Source organism: Elaeis guineensis, chromosome 14 (assembly GCF_000442705.2).
Source record: "Elaeis guineensis isolate ETL-2024a chromosome 14, EG11, whole genome shotgun sequence".
Lineage (NCBI taxonomy): Eukaryota > Viridiplantae > Streptophyta > Magnoliopsida > Arecales > Arecaceae > Elaeis > Elaeis guineensis.
The window spans coordinates 59,687,986-59,706,055 of NC_026006.2; the positions used below are offsets into that span (position 1 = coordinate 59,687,986).

At 41.4% G+C, this 18,070-nt stretch overlaps 1 pseudogene; it reads right to left on the reverse strand.

The window, feature by feature from the left end:
* Window positions 1–12,409: 12,409 nt before the first annotated feature.
* LOC105057540 (coatomer subunit alpha-3-like) overlaps window positions 12,410–18,070 on the reverse strand; it is a 6,420-nt pseudogene continuing 759 nt past the window's right edge.

Consider the following 18,070-nt stretch of genomic DNA (forward strand, 5'->3'; position numbering starts at 1 on the left):
ACTTTTAGAGGATCAGAAAATATTTGTTTGAACTCTAAAAATTTTACCCAATACAATCTTAGTCGGTGGAGACATGATGCACTCAATGATCTCCTCCTAAGGAGATAAAATCATATGAATAGATTTGGAACGACAGATTAGGAATGTAGAGATTGCATGATTTGTTAAAGAAGGTAGGATGTATTCATGGTGTTTGTTATATTTTTTAATTTTTTATAACCTTTTTACTGGTGCAGTGCGGGGGTACTTTTAAGAAAATTGAATATAGGCGACTATGCACATTGATTCATGTGTGTACAAAATAATAGGTAAAAACTGAGAGTACGAACTAAACACTATCCATGTGGAAACTGACCTGCATCTAATTGTAGGGACCATATGTTGTCCTATGAGGAGAGCCGAATGAATCGAATCAGAACCGACCAAGACCCGATCCAAAACTTAGACCGGATTTGTGAACCTTTGGGTTGTGAAAGCATGCATGGAAATAGCTTTAGTTGGACTATCTTCTAATTATTTGGATACCTACACTCATATTAAGTGAACTTAGATGTGATAGGGCCTTTCTTCATTATTTAATTAGATGTAATGAGTAAGGCTAGAAAGCTCGCTCATTGATAAAGAGATGTGACAAATCTTGTGGTTAGGGATGGACGCATAGATGTATCATCAACATTAGATTAGTTGAAAATAGGATAATCAAAAGATAATGATGAGAGAAATGTTAGTCCGAAAATATACAAGAACTTTTACTACCATCACACTATTTGTTTGAAAGAAGGATATGATAGGATAGGGTGCAGATGGGGCTATGAAGTATCATCCTGTTGCTCCTACTGACGAATTAAAGTCCTATTAAAAAACTAAAAGTGAGTAATTTAAAGATAAAGCTAAAAGTAAGAATAAATTAAAAATAAATTGATTTTTATTGATCGATCAAAGGATCCATAGTTCATATTACAATTTATTATTCATACATAACTAAAATTGTTGATTAACTGCTAAGTTTTTGTAATCATCCACATTGGCTCACTCTGATCTTTGGTGGTTTTGAAAATTCATCTCACAATTCAATATGCTTCATGCACACAAAACTATGAGCTAAATTTCATTTCAAAATGGAGTTAATATCCTTTAGCCTTTGTCTCTACTGTATATGGTCAACTATGTTTGGGTCTTGCTTCTTTAGCCTAGATTTCTATACTTATCGCAATTAGACTATCAAAGCCGAGTCCTGTTAGGTCTATTGGATATTATGAGATCGCTATCTGCTCTATTTTTAGCCTTATCTATGTCGCATTTGTCCACAGCTATCTTCTAAATTATTGAGGTGAGATGTAAATACTTGCCATAAATCCTCAATAAGCACATATTAACCAAAGTGATATAATGGTTAATTTGTTCATTAATGTATTACAGACATATGGTATGTCATTATAGGACTATTTTTATTAATATCTTTTGTTACCGGATCATACTACCTCGGACATTATTCTTGGGGTTCATCCTTGGACTACGAAAATAATTACACTTGTGGGAAGATCTTTGGGAAAGAATAACTGCACAACGTTCCATCCATCTCCATTGAACTTGACCTCAAACATATTCACCGGCTAATGGTCGAGGCTCCATAATTTATCTTGATCATTATCATTATATGTATTCCTACTCCTTTTGTGAGAGGATCCTCGTCGGTATGGCCCCAGCTTGGATCCTTGGGAGTCAGAAGAAAGTGGATGACCACACTATACTCCACTTTCAAACATCATTCTCGGCTACGTGCTGAGGACCACTTCGTTCAACTACTGACCACCTGGTCGGATTCAAGCCGACGATTCCAGAAAAATTCAAAGAGATGCTAAGCCATTACAAGAAGAATGTGGGCTAGTTCCACGCCTCTAAAATGTTGGACGGTTACGGCAAAACTCCCAATGGTTACAATCAAATTTGATGCATGACTTAATGCCATTGATCACCATTATCCATGACACATCGTGGATCAGGATTCTCCAAGATGAATACTGGCAATTGAGAAACTTATCTTCTCTCTCCACTATAAAAGGGGATCATAGGCAAAGGCTAAAGGCTTCCACTTGTTGCTTCTCTTTCTTCATATTTCCAAAGTTCCGACTGATTTAAGCGTTGAAGGATCTTCTACTGGAGAATCTCTAATGATCGGATTTTTTACAGATTCCAAGAAGTGTCCAAATCCTCCTCAGATTATTGTCAACTATCTTTTTTCTCCTCAGACTGCCACTGGCCAAACTACTCCATGTTGGTCCAGGGCATTGCGGCGACATCTTTTAAAAGGATTGGATGATAAAACAATTTATAGAACATGAACACATGATTGTTATAAATATGTACAGTATGCGATTTTGGTAAGAAAAAGAAAATATAAAAAAAGGGGGTGAAATTTAGCTACATGAAATAAATATATATCTCAAGGGAGACACATTATAGTCCACAATGGATAACATTTATATACAAAAAGAAGGATGCTGAACAATTAGATTATCAAAAAATAGATAGAAGCAAGCAAACATACGGAAATGTAACTGGCTACATGACAACAATGGATTGTTTTCTTTTTGGCAAAGATGTATCATAATCTTGTAGAATATGCTCACACTTTGTTTGAAATCAGTACATACTGTATCTTCGCTCCTCTTAGATGGACGCACCCAATTTTCTTCTATGCCTTACAGTAAGCATATATAGATATGATTTTTTTTTTGATACAAACGAATGGTCACATCGGTTTAATATGGGAGCAGCCCAAAAGATTAAGATACACAAAATTTCACAAGACTAGCAAACAGTTCTCATCCTGTCTCCAAATCCAATCGTCGGAATGCTCTACAATAAAAGTCACCATCCAATCTACTGCAGTATTAACCTCCCGATAAACATACTAAACTCTGATTGCAGCAATTTAGCGAAGAGAGGTCCAGACATTTTGGATAAGAGGATGACCATCGAACTGTCTAGCATCTCCCTAAATCCAAGTAATGATGTGGCAAAGTTACCCTCATGGTAGATCCTCTCCGCAGAAGCTGCTGTCTGACAAAAGTGACCCCTGTCCAAGCGGTATGAAACTCCACACCCGAGATAGAAGGCTCGAAGAGGTGGGAGCCACTTGCCATCAGAAGTCTACCATCAGAGCTGCGGATGATAAAACTAGCTCCATCTCTTCTATCTCTGACACTGCCATCAAAATTTATCTTGACAAATTATGAGGGTGGGACTCCCAAGAGATAGATAGAATCCTACGAGTCACTATCGAGGTAGCCAAAAAGCTTCAGGGATCGGAGATATCAAGAAATCGAGTGACAGTATCAAACTGAAAATATTCCTGAGCAAAACAGACAGCTCTGTCCAAAATCCGACGAGTAGGAATTACCTCACTATTGAAAATAAGGCTGTTCCTAGACAGTCAAATCTGATAAGCAATATAAGCCATCTGCTTAGCAATAGCAGTCAACTTGTCGGTCACACTCTAGAAAATCAAGCCAAAGAAAAAAACCAACCAAGAATTAATGCTCGTCTCCCAAGGATAACTGCCCATCTATCTTCAAATGACCCTCGTCCTAGGGCAGCACAAAATAGCATGCTTCGCAGACTCATCCTCCATTCCACAGACCGGATAGAAAGTTGGAACCCCCATGCGCCTATCCTTGAGTAGTGTCCGAGTGGGAAGCCGAATCCAGATAAGTTTCTGAAGAAAAATTCTCATCCTAAGATGAGAGATAACTCTCCAAATCTAGACAGCCTCGATCGTCCTAGTGGGCGTCGGTCCATACAACTGAGAGCGATCCCTCAAAGAAACTTTTAAGTAGCAGGAATGCCCCCAGACCCTCGCATCCTGACTGGGATGCACTGAAATCGGGATGGCAAGGTTCCACTCCACAAGTGAATCCCCAAAGAGTCGAGTGACCTCCTCTGTTCTCCTACTGGAGCCATCAGTAGTAATAAGATCAGACACCCTCATGTGGTCCTCCACCTCATTGCTGATAAGGGTCAGCCAGTGGGAGAGAGGAATGCCTGAAATCCAAACATTTTGGATTACCTCCACCGAGCATCCATCCCCCATTAAGCATCTGATCTGGTCCAAAATGTCAGGCCTGCGAGCACAAATCTTCCTCCAGATGAAAGAGCATCTCCAAGCGATGTGGATGGGGGTCTCATGTCTCCACTCATCGTAGCGAGACCTCATCACTCTACTCCACAAATAGTATGACTAGATCAGAAATCTGACCGTATACCTCACAATCAAAATCTCCCTCCTTGTCACTAAGGAGTGGATCTCCATATCACCATTTTGCACAGACTGGCACACCACCTCCTAAAAAAGTAGATGGACACAATAACGATAACATCCAGAATCCTACAAGAAGTTGCAAAACTGCTGCTCCAGCTCTCTAATACAAGCAACCGGCACAATTGTATTGGACAATAGGTATACCAAAATAGAGCTTAGCACCGATCTCACCAGGATCATCCTGCCCATGAAGGATAGGACATCGGCCTGTCAATCCTGAAGATGCTCCTAGACTCACTGCTCTAAAAGCTTGCACTCAGCCCACCATAGATGATGGCCCATGATCAAAACTCTAAGGTATGATAGTATCCCTATCTACTCTCGAATCTCCAGGATCTCTCTGATCGTCGATTTGACATAGAGCTTCATCCTCAGGCTAAAGATGATCGTAGACTTCTGAATATTGACCAACTATCTCGATGACTGACAATAGGGCCTAAAATGGAGGCAAAGCACTCCGTATTCTAAATTGAAGCACATCCTATGAGAAGGCAATTGTCTACAAAGAGATGGTGCGAGAGTGGCTGGGCACTAGGGGCAGGCCAATACGGCTCCAGGGCCTGCCCCTGAACCACTACTCTTAATGCTCTGGATAAGGCATTAATGCATAAAATAAATAGATAGAGAGATAGAGAAAAACCTTGGCGAAGGCCAATAGAGGAAAGAAAGAACTTCGTTGGGGTGCCGTTGACGAGGATGGTGAAGCTCGAACCCTCAATGCAATCTATAATCTAATAAATCCATCGCTCCCTAAACCCCAGCTCCTGAGGTATCCATCGGAGAAAAGGCTAGCAGATCCGATCATATATCCACTCTATGTCCAGCTTGATCACCATGAGGCTACGGCAACAAGGAGCTCTTTGGAGGTCATACATGAACTTTTGGACCAGCATAACATTGTCGGTGATAGATCGACCCCCAATAAAAGTGCCTTGCTCTGGGCTAATCAGATGAGGCATCAACAGCTTCAGCCGTCCCATCAGAACCCTCACATACACATTGTAGAGGGTGGTGCAGAGATTGATAGGTCTGAAGTGCTCTAGGAGCGAAGCGTCAGGCTGTTTCGAAACAAGGATGATCAAGGTCCGCTTCCACACTATGAGGATATCTCTGAGCTTGAAGGCCACATGCACTGCCTCCACTATCTCCTTCCGGATGATCGACCAGTATCGATGGAAGAAAAATGAAGGAAAGCCATCAGACCTCGAGGCCTTATCCTCTCTAAGAGATCAAAGGGCCCCACGCACCTTCTCAGGAGACATCGGACAAGTCAAAATATCATTCTCTTGTGCGGAGATACAAGCCTCCAGCTAGGCACTCGAGATGGGGTAGTCCTCATCAAGCATTATCGTCCATTGATCCCTGAAGAAATGGAGGATCTCCACTCAGATCCCTCCATCAGCATCCATAATGCTGCCATCACTCTTTCGCAACTACTTGAAACAGTTAGCGGACCTCCGGATCATGATGGACTGATGAAAAAATTTAATGTCTGATCCCCCTCCTGAATCCACTGAATTCTAGACTTCTACCTCCATAAGATCTACTGCTGTTTCAATAGAAAGTGATACTCAGAGAGCTTACCGCGGAGCTCCCCCATCTCTGGCTCATGTAAGCCACCGTCTTGGTCCTCCCTCAGCTGTAGCTCCGCAATATTTGCCTCAACCTGCTCAATCTGTCGGAAGATGTCGCCCACCTCCAAGCAGTTCCAGCTGAGGTGTCTACATCTGACCAGCTCCAGCCTACGAGTCACCTTATACCTCACATCCCTATGAATCGGCATCCTCTACATCTCTCGAACCAAATCTCAAGATTTTGGATAAAAGATCCAAAACTTTTCGAACTAGAGGGGGCCTCGGGTCAGTCTAAGCCATCTATCAAAATAAGAATTGGGCAATGATCCGAGGCTATCTTCGATAGGTGCTGAACATAATGTCTCGAAAAACGTTGGATCTAGTCAGTAGAGACAAGTGCCCGATCAATCCTCTCCTAAATCTGAGCTGATCCAAATCGATTGTTACACCAAGTGAAGCTTGGGCCTATAAATCTAAGATCGATCAACCCATTGCTACTGATGAATTCTCTGAACTCTCTGGACTCCACATTGACCCCTTATTGCCTGCCACCTCACTTCTCGTGGGGTCCCATGATGCAGTTGAAGTCTTCAGCCACTAGAGAAGGCATGTCCTACATCAGAAGTCTAGAAATCTCCACCTAGAGCACCCTCCGATCCCTGTGCTCGGTGTTTGCATAGACATCGGGGAGGAGCCAGGGCCCTCTCGACTGGATAAGAACCACCTGCTGTTTATATCTGTGGAAAGCATCTACTCTAACCAAGCCATGCCACACCACATCACCAAGATATCTCCTGATAGTCCCCCAGACTCCACAGTATAAGAGCTCCAGGCCATGGGGATCCTCCATCTAGCTCAGGTGAGCTCAGTCCCAGAGAGGTGAGTCTCTCTCAGCACACAAACATCAGGACCATACTGCCGGATCAACTGGCCGAAGGTCGATCAAAAGGAGGGCTTCTCCACCCTTCGATAGTTTCAGAGCAAGATTCTCATTGACAAGACTCACCAGGAAGGACCCTTGATCTAAGAGTCCACCTCAACCACATCATCCATTGAGTGCTCTATGTCGAAGGTCGTCCCCTCATCGTGGATGGCCTGCTTGAGTCTAGCCACCACAACCTCTTGAGAGGAGCCCTGGTCCATGTCTGAAGCCTCCATGTGCTCCAAGCCTTCAATCGTCGTACCACTGGGTGGGATACCCTCCATCTCAATCTCGGGCCTCTGCTCCGACACCTCTGCCACCACAGGGGCACCAATCTCTCAGCTTACTCCTCCAGGCTCCAGTGGGCCCTCCTTCGCTTCCATCGGGCCCCTGGCAGCAATGATGAAGACTCCAGGACCTCGAGATCCCGCTGTCGCCTCCAGATCCTTGGATGAAGAGGCCACAGCCTTTTCCTTTCCCTTGTTCTTCTTCGTTGCAACTTTTTTGGAGCCCTTCAGGCCCAAATCTCGGCTAGTGGGCTTCATTGGAGCCCTACCCAAGTCAGAATCTTGGGGCTAGGCTCGCTTGGGCTGGCCCGCCGCCCGCACCCTGCTCTCTTCTCCCGCCTGGCCCACTTTCGGCTGGGCTGGGGCCCCTGCTGCAGCACCCAGCGCGCTCACGCTCCCATCCGCACTTGCAGACCCTGAGCTGGCCAACGGGCCAAATGGGTTCGGGCCCGAGATCCGTCCCCCGCCTCTAGCATGCAACCCCACATCCCTGTCGCCTGATGTGACCGATCGAGCGATCTCGACCGAGCGATCTCCATTGTGTGACCTAGGATGGCTGGATCCATCCTTCAACTCTAAGCTCAACATTCACCCGAACCGAGTCAGTCGTCGAACTTTTCGGCCCAGGTTGAGTAGCTTGTGACTCATGCCGAGTCGACCCCTTCATCAACCTCCTCCCGTCTACCCCAGCCTCCGGCCTTAGCTCCTGCCAATGGACGGTTAGCAATCAAGGCCCAAGGGGGGGCCCCACCATCCTCTGGTCTCCTTACGCCCCCTCCACTAGAAAGAGGTTGTCTGGGCCTAACCCCATTGCCGCAACTCCATTCCCCAGAAGACACCACTCCTCTAGTAGGTGGAAGTAGCCGCAGCGAAGGTGAACTCTGTCGGCATACTCGAAGACGAACTGCTGCCAAAATGGGCTTGCAGGCCGCTTAACCAGAAACCCCAGCTGCAGAGGGTGGTCGAGATCGATTTTGATGCAAACACGAGCAAACCCCAGCCACTTCAGGTCCGCCGTGCGTTCATCGAGGAAAACTAGCTCACCGACGAGCTGCCCCACCTTCCGAAGTGCTTATATATCCCAGTACTCTGTCGGTAGCTGTGGAAGACGAACCCACACCAACACCGTTGAGATTGCCCCTTCCGTAAGAAAAATCCCGGCCTGTATGATTTGAGGGCTAAGGCCTGCCCACCACCATCTAAGGCTGCCGAAGGACCAGATTGTGCTCTGCCATTTTTCCAAACTGGAAGAGGAGCAGCCCCCTCTCCAATCCGTACGCCATAACCTTCCCTTTAACCGCTCCCCAGAGTCGGAATTTTCTGGCCACCAACTCCAGTGAAATCCGCTACCCCAGGCTCCTTCCTACTATCGCCGATGCCTCCCACTGCACCAATATCTCCCAAAGGGCCGTCACCGGGGCCTTCACAACCTCTGAAAACCACTTGGTAAGCTCCGTAACCTCCTCCGGTGATGAATCTAGTGAAACCCACACCGTTTGCCCTTGCAATGCCCCTCTTCAGTTCGTCTCCGACCGATCGCCGTCCTTCAAGGCGTTCAATCAGTCTCGTGTCTCTTTCGCTATCATCTATCGCCCCAATGACTCTGATAGCTGATCAGATCGCTGGCGATCACACTCAAAAAAATAATAGTCCGAACTCAAAGCATTAAAAAAAATAAAAAAAATATCGTACAGTTCTCAGTCACACACTTCACTGTACCGCAGAGAATCTTTGGTCTGCAAAAAATTGTGTTGTATCATCTATGCTTCTGTAAACGTACACGAACAACTTGCGATTCTTCCATATGTTTCGGTAAAAAAATAAAAATAAAAATGAAAATAAAAATAAAAAAACACTAGCCAAGGAGCATCCTTCCAAGATCCCGATGGGAGAAAGTTAAAAAGGAGAGGACAGACAAAGGATTCCATCAAAAAAAGGACAGATAAAGAAACCAAGTCACATCCGAAAGCAATCATGGCTTGAGTAATTGAGCACAACTCTTTCGTGGAGTAATATCGGCCTCAAAAGGGGCCCACCCACTTCGTTAACCGACGCGGCTCATGGCCCAAGTGTGGCCGCGGTCCACACGTGAGCTTGTCGCTTCGTGGCCACGCGGCGATTGCCGATAGATCGCCCAGAGAGCGGGCCAACCACCCTGTTCGGTGTGCGCCCCACGATTGGGCTCCGTAGCCACTGGGGTTGCGCCACGCGGGCTGGCATGTCCCGCTCATCGGTTTCAATGGTTGAAAAAGTAGTTGCTGATTAGGTTTGAACCGGATGATGAATGCAGGCACCATTGGGTTGGTATCAACTTTCTCTTTAGTTCTATCATTCGATTAGTTAGGCTTTTGAACTAGTTTTGATTGGATGGAGATAAGACCAAGGCACCTAGAAATAAGATTTTTGAAACTATGGTATTGGTCATCTATGTGGGGTGATCCAAATGGATCGAATTTTTGATTTATGCCGATCAACATATTCAAATTGGAGTTATGAAATTCTTCACTTTCATCAAAAAAAATCTTCACTAATATAATAAAATAGAGATCGATGATCATTCTCGATGTTAATATTGAAATAAATTAACTAAAAGAGATATCTAAAAAGTAAAAAATGTAAATGAAAAATAATACCCTGTATATTCATTGTATTGGTCGATATCTCAGGATGTATTAAGTTATATCAATTAAGATAATAACAACTTAGAATTATTGTAGTTATGAGTGCCTAGTATAGAAACAAAAGGAGATGCTATCCTACATGGAAACTTTGAGTTCATTCAAGTTGTAGATTTATTTAATTTAGTCAAACTCATGATTGAAACTTATAAGTGTGTGTGTGTGTGTGTTTTTTTTGAAAAAAAGAATATGGTAAGGGTACCATAATTCTAAGCTGGCCTGCCCCGATGCCAAAGGCTATCTATTATTGGCTTTTTCCCAAAAAAAAAGTTATAAAATATCATTTTATAAAATTATTTTTTTGATAAATAGAAAATGCCTTGTTTTTTCGAAAAGTCATTTTTTAGATTATATGATCTGCTAGTTTTAACAAAACATGTTTTTGAAAAGTAACCGAAATAAATTATTTTTATGAAACTCATTTATTTTGAATTTTGTACATACCAATTTCCATATGATCTTTTACCAAACAACTCTATTTAAAAAAAAAAAAAAAAAACTAGGAGGAGGAGAAAACTGGATAGGATTCAAGCCCAAGTCATTATCATTCAATAATTACTAACTTTACCCGGCGAGTAATTTGGCACCCTCAAAGAATTACAAGTATCAACTTTTTTAAAGAAATAGAGAGAAATCTATCCACACTATAAGCATTCTCAATCTAGACATAATAATCAAATTAACAACCTTTAATTACTAAGCAAAGAGATATGAGTATTGGGCAAGCCTTAGTTTGCAACTATAAGTATTAGTTGATATATCATTTTTAAAAAAGTAATTTATACTTTTAATTGGTTCATTTAATTTATTACTCTTTAATTTTTTTATAATTAAGTTAAAAATGTTGGCTAGTTGGTGTGGCCCGCAAGATATTTAAAATGTATCATGAAAAGGTAAGACAATGGATTAGATATGGGTCAGATCTATTAATTTCCATACTTGTATTGCAATTAAAATTTTTATACCTATACTTGTCACATGCCTCGAATCGGGTTAGATAAATTAGATGATACTGATTGAGTCAGATTAGATAGACAAAAAGCATCAAATTGGATCCGATCTAGTAAGCAACTCATCATGCAAGATTTTAAAATAATTGTAACCGTAGAATGAAAAATTTAGATAAAAGTTATATTGGATTAGGTCGAGGCAGGACATATCATTATCTACATCTAAACCAAATGGAATCCACTTCGGATATTTTATTTAGAACTCATTCCCATCTGAATTTAAATGGATCAAGTAAAACTTGCCTTAGCTTGGATTTAATCGGATATCTAGTGGGTTAGCCATACTTGCCATCCCTAGTCATTAACACCTTGGACAGCCCTTCACCTACTATTCAAATATTTTGCAATATCCAAACTTGAGAACATCATGATTATATCCCGACTAATAGACTATTTTGTATATAGGAAACTTCTTGCATTAGAATCATGCATAATATATGACCACACTTATTCAGTTGACCTTTCCTTGATCTTGTGTGACGTGATTGGTTTACTGTATTTTTTTTTTTGATAGAAATTAATTGCACATACTTGTAACTAGTCGATATTACGAAATAATATCAAAATTTTGGATTAGACAAGTAACTAGTGAGACTTATGACCACTCGGAGCTCGAGTTCCAGGGAGAACTGCGTTTAGATCATGAAAGTTTTAGATTAGATAAAAAAATATTTTAATCATTATTCTAAATAATATAATATTCATAAAGCTCGCGCCTCAAGTGGAATCCTTAGACTATGCTCCCAGCTCACATGGCAACCATCTTTCTCATGAATACGCTCAAACAAAACCCGATCCTTCTCCATTAAGAGGGTGCTTGGTTCGAAAACTTAAGATTTGGAATGAGAATAGAAATGGATGGCTCACATTCCAGCTACTTGATTAGAGAAAATCTCATTTCGATTTTGATACTGAGATGGAATAAGAATGGTCCAATCTACTTAAGACTCAATCTTCACTCTTCTATGGATTCAAATTTTTATTCCGATTCTGGTCATGAATCAAACACTTCAGAAAATTTGGTCATTCTGATTTTAATTTCGATCGCGAATCAAGCACCCCTTAAATGCAAGAAGCCCACATGATGCAGACAAAGTGATGCCAATGAAGCCCAAAAACCTAGAACCCAACCTCGTCCATATTTTTCCAACGCTAGTAGCATCTAAAGCTTGTCCCATTAATGAGATTCTCAGCAGGAATGAGTTGTTGAGACTTGAAGTGGGCTTGCTGCTCCCCTCCCTTGCAAGTCGCAACTTACAAAAGAAAAAGGCCCCACACTCCTATAGGCAGTGGCACACGGCACTTGCGATGTAATACTTGGAATGAGATTATTTCAATTGCTTCACACGAGGTCATTTCTGAAGTGTACATCAAGCAAATATTGTCGTGGGCCCCTTGTCTATATATCAGACATGACAAGGTTATATGGCTCGAAGTCCACATGCATTACCTCATCACTTATCTAATTGGGGCTGTTTCATTTGACTCATTCCAACTAAGGGATCCTAGTGAGCTAGTTCCCTGGCTATATCCATTTTAAACAAGGCAAAAGTGTGACTATAATCCATTTTAAACACTAGTGATCTAGTTTCAGAGGATTGCCTTGCAAAGGATTGATGAGATGGGTATTAGTTTCATAAAACCAATGCAGGCAAAATCCATCAGATAATTAATATTTCTTAATTCTTAGATTGAGATCTTGAGAATTTTGTCCCCTAATACACTTCCAGCCGTGTGTCCCATATCTCACTCTGATGAAGGTTACTCAAAGCTTACCATGGAAAGCACCGTATCATTTACCTAAGCAAACGCTAGAATGGCAGCATCGAGTGCAAAGCATATCAACTGCCAAGGGGTTTTTATCGCCGAAGAAGGGCATGTTCTGTGCCAAAAAACAAACAAAAAGGGCCTGGTTAGATCAGCAACCTGATACCTGATTAGTCAATACCGAATGGTTGATAGGTTCAAATAGCAAAAGTTACTATATAAATTTTGCCCTCGGTCTACAGAAGCTTTGTACCAGACTAGTAAGTGGAATTGAGAAGCAGTTCCATGGGGTTAGGGAGATCCTCCTGTACCCACCCAAATTGCTATGATAGACTGCAAATAAAGTGATAAAAGTATGAGCATCTTTTTCATTCATGGCATGCAATGAATTAATGCACAAAGCAAATGCTCTTCTTTGGTGTTGTTTCTTAGGGGTATTGTAGCAGACAACTTAACTACAATGAAACCTGAATGATAGACAGGGGTATCACTTTTGTCTGTCCTGTCTGAATTAATCAGTCATAACTGCATAGTCCTTCACTTTTAAGCCAATGTTTAGTCATTTCACCAAATAAGAAATTTAGACAAATTTATATTTTATGTGCTGACATGCCAAAACAGGTCTTGTCAAAGAACTGCACACAATCTTTACGAAATACCACGTAAATGTATTCCTCACTCCACCTCCAAATCGAATGAACCTTGCCGGCATGAACAACCTCAACTGAAAGGAGCCCACATCGCTCAACAGAACTGGGAGGGACCAAAAGGAGGGAAAAAGTCTCGCGAAAGCAACATTTCTTTGTATATTATTGCATTATTTTCTGATTAATCAATATACCAAGCAAGACGATAGCTCTAAGATAAAGACCATGGTGAAAAGGATTGACATAATTGTATGTTAAGTACCTTTCATCATCTTGTCTGAGTTGGAGAACATAACAGATCTAATGCATCAGCCCCACGACTGCTAGTTCGCAGGTAGCACAAATTTGCTCTTCAATGGCCGGAACAAATCGTGCCCAGCAGTAAGGGCAGGACACATCCTTCTGCCCTCGGTAAATAGGAACAAAAGTTGACCCACAAAAACAAATGGATTCCTAAAATCATAATTCAACTTCTTTGCATCTTTCCTATTGCCACATGCCTGCAGCACTTGTGTCGTCTTTTTTGGCTTGAGCCTTGGTTGGGCTGTTCTCCAGAAGCATCCTTGCAAAGTTGGCTGCTGTACTGTAGTTGCCTCCCTTGAAGCAGGTGGTCATGGCATTGGCCTGCACTAGCCTCATGAATTTTCTGAAGATTGCAGTTGGTGAAATAGGCCGCTAACTCCTGCTGCCTAAGCGAATTATCTTTGATTTCCTTTCTTTTGAACTCCATCTTCAAGCCCAGAACATACTCTTTTGCTATTTCAATCAGCTCTTTGACTTCATCAACCTCTCTCCTAGAGTCCACAACAATAACAGGGATAGTGTGCAAGATATTGAGAAAAAAGCCATCAAGCTTCTGAGAACTTTCCCGTGTTGTGGCCCTACATGCTTTTTAAGTTTCTCGTCCAGCTGAGATAGTATATACACAAGTGCTGGAGGTCCCTCCAATGCTTCTCAACAGGAATCGATATAACAGGAGCTGAAGTAAAAGCATTCAAGTATGTGTGACTGCCCATATATAGATCCATGAACAATGGCTTCAAGATAGCAAAGTTTTTGATGCCTAATTGTTGGCTGAGCAAATGCATGGCAGTATCAAAATTTCCAGCTGCTGCATGCTCCCCGGCAAGTGATGATTTCTGAATCCAAATCTGGCTCACCGGTATGCCTGGAATAGAGGCAACAAATAAGGTGCGAGCATCACCTGTAGCTTTTGGAGTATTGACATCAGGTGGTAACTCCAAATCTCCAAGGTTCCATCCTCCTTCCTCATCATTCTCTTCATTTGTCTCACTATCCTTGACTTCCAAAACTCCATTTTGCATCGCACCCGACGCATCAACAGGTTCCAAATCATTATCACCCCAATCCACCCCAGTAGCTTCTTCTTCCTCCTCATGTCCTGTCCTTCCTCCATAATCCAAACCACCTTCAAATACTCCTCTCATGACCTTCAACAATGGCCAATCACCACTGCACATGAGGGGACTAGGTGGCATCAGAAGAGAACAGCCTTTCCTTTTAGGTAGAGAGGGAAATTTATTGTCCAACTCAGCTGCAAGCTGATCTGCAACCTCCACAAGACCATGAATAGAAGCTGTAATATATGCCAGAAGCAAATGACCTGTGTTCTCCAAGATCTTGACACGTTCCCGTATATCACCTAGGTACAAGGCATTGTGGAACTGACCCATAACATCATTTTTAATCCCAGCAATCCTTAGCATTTTGGAAAGCTTTCCTATATTTCCTGTTACAAGATACAGGAAAGATAGTCTTTCAAAATTCTTTGTCCTCTGGTATGCACATTCCACAATACTGGTATTTCCCTGACGAAGGGCCTCCAAGCGTAACCTGTACCAATAGTCTTTCTCATCTATCTCTTTTGCAGAAGTAACAGCTATCTGGATATTTCCACCCCTGAAAGCCAGATCAAACCTTGTCTTCTCATCTTTGACAAAATGAAGAGCAACTTCTGGAAACCCTTTCTGCTGCAAATATGCAAGCACAGCTTGTCCACACAGCTTTGATCTCTTGCATATACTCATTACATGGTCATATCTTTTTCTTAGAAGGGAAAGCTTAAACATATACTATATTGAATCAATTGGTATGACCTTGTTGTTCCCATCACGATCCAAGCAATAGATATTGTTCCCAGAAACCTTGGTTAAACATATAGGAACATCGAGTGTTCTGATAATCCCACTGTCCCCATTTGGAGGCAATACTTGATGTGGTTCCGGGTTGTATATATGAATACACCATTCTCATCCCAGGCACCACTTTTTACACGGATAGTCTCATGCAGTGTGCACTGCTGCACAAGTTTCTTTCTTGCAATAACAACTACATGCTTACTAAGCAATGCAACAGTCTCCGTATCACCCGACCAAACAACATACTTAACAGAAGGAGTCTGAAGTTCCCCGAGAATAATCCTCTGTTGGAGATCGAATATAACCACCCTATCCTCATCCCTGCTCAATATATTGCCTGTCCCAGCATAATAGATAGCATTGGCGACGATAGGAAGAAGAGACTTCTTCACAATTTCATTCTTAAGATTTTTGACCAATACTTGATTGCTGCTCCTGTCAAGGACTGCAAACCTATTGCGAGCAACAAAAACTGCTGACCCCCCATTCCCCTTCTTTGCTTCCTTTAAAATCACCTTTTGCAGCACGATAATTGGGAACAATATAGAGTTCATAAGACCCGCCATCAACATTAGAACAGGTTAATATAGCATTTTCCGTGGGGATAAAGGACAGTGTTCTAGGTCCTTGATTAAAAAATACAGAACCCAATCTTCTTATAATACATATTTGCTTTTCCTTCTGTGATGAAAACTGGTAGAATTGAAAAAAAATGGTCTTTGAAGTAGTAAAGAGTATCTCCACTCACAGAGAAGGCAGGGCGTTCTCTCTCCAATTGGAATAAAATTATACCACTGTCATGACCTGCGGCAAGAAGGTTCATCTCTGGATGTGCAGCGAGAATCCAGAAACGGTCATGTTCACGCCGAAATGTGTCCGCTTTGTAGCATCCCAAATGCAAATGCTTCTCTCCTCGGAGCTGGACACAATGATGTCTTGCGTCGTATGGAACATAACACAAGATACATTACTCATGTGCCCTCTTAACATGTTCACTTCCCAAGTCCTTGTATCTATGTTCACTTCCCAAGTCCTTGTATCTACCAAACAAAGAGTAGATCCGATTAGATCCTTGCATGTTTTATTTCTTTGACCAGAAAAACTTGTAAGTTTTATGTTCCGACAACCAAACTTCTTCATAATAGTTGTTTAATTAAATAGAAAATGGACAGAAGATAGTGATTGTTGGCATGCAAGGAAGGATAAAATTACTAAATATGAAAATTATGCTTTATGTTGAAAATTCTAGTTCAAAATTCTCCAAGAAATTTTTGATTCTCTTAAAGCAATCCAAACAGAATCAATAAGACCATAAGTTATGCTTCTACAGCCATGGATAATCACAAATTATATCAATCTTTTGGCACATCCAAACATTCAAACCAGTTGTAGCACTATATTTCCATTTGTATAAGATACTTATTTTATATATGAATTATCCAACTCAGGATCTTGACACAATAAAGGTAGAACAATGGCCATAGAGGATATACCATTCATTCGCCCCTGCTTCACTTGCCTATCATCAGCCCCAGAAACAATAAGAGGAAGTTTTGGGTAGAATGATGCCCAATTGACTCCACGATCATGACCTTCTAACACATACTCGACTATAACATCAACTCCCCCAAACAAATCTGTGTTCATCCGGTTAAGATGCAAGGTGTCATCACCTGGGGCCAGTGTCTTCTTCCTTAATGCACCAATATCCCAAACCCGGATTGTTTGATCCAAGGAGGCTGATACTACCAAGTCTTCCTTTGGATGGAATGAGGCGCACAATACATAGTGATTGTGCCCAGTCAGCACTGAAATGCAAGTCCTCGACTGCCAATTCCAAAGCCTGATTGTCTGATCATCACTGGCACTGACAATCCAAGGGCAGTCATTGTGGAATTCAACAGTACGGATGTAACCAAGGTGCCCAAGAAGGGTAAATTGGCATCAGTGTGTCGTATAATTCTAGACCTCAATCTTGTAGTCATCTCCTGAAAATTGTAGCTTGAAAAATTACAATGGACCAAAATAAGAAAAACAAAGATCAGGACTCTAGTATTGACAATATATGACTATTAAATCCAGCCAGATCCAATGCAAATATACAAAAATATGTCATAAACAACTTGAGATACCAAGCACTTATGCATCCATGAATGCAACTAACCATGCACCAACCAACTAAATTAGTTAAATTAAATGCAATATCATTGAAAAAAATCGAGAACTGTGAATATTCAAAAGTGATTGCTCTATAGCAATTTCTAAAGCCCTTTTTTTTCCATTTTTTTTTCAAATAAAATAAAATTGTGCAACGAAAATAAGAAGCAAAGTGTTGCCAATTGTTATGACACTTCCTCACCGATACATGGAGATCTAAAAGCAAATAGTTTAAAAAAATGAACCTAATAGACATGGTCCAATAATGAAGAAAACACAGTTCTGGAAAATCTATCATTTTTTCGGATAGAATAACCAAATTCGATCAAACAAACCAAAAAGTTTTAAACTTTAAGAAAAAAAATAGTACCTTTACAATGAGAAACAAAGCATTGCCAAATGCTATGGTATTTCCTAATGCCTTGGTTGAGAGTTTGGGGAAGAAAAGAAAAGAAAATAAAATATTAGTAAGGAGAAAAAAAAAAAAAAAGGAAAGAATGTATGTTTCTTTTCTCTTTATTAGGAGTTTAAAGAAAAAAATAATTTCT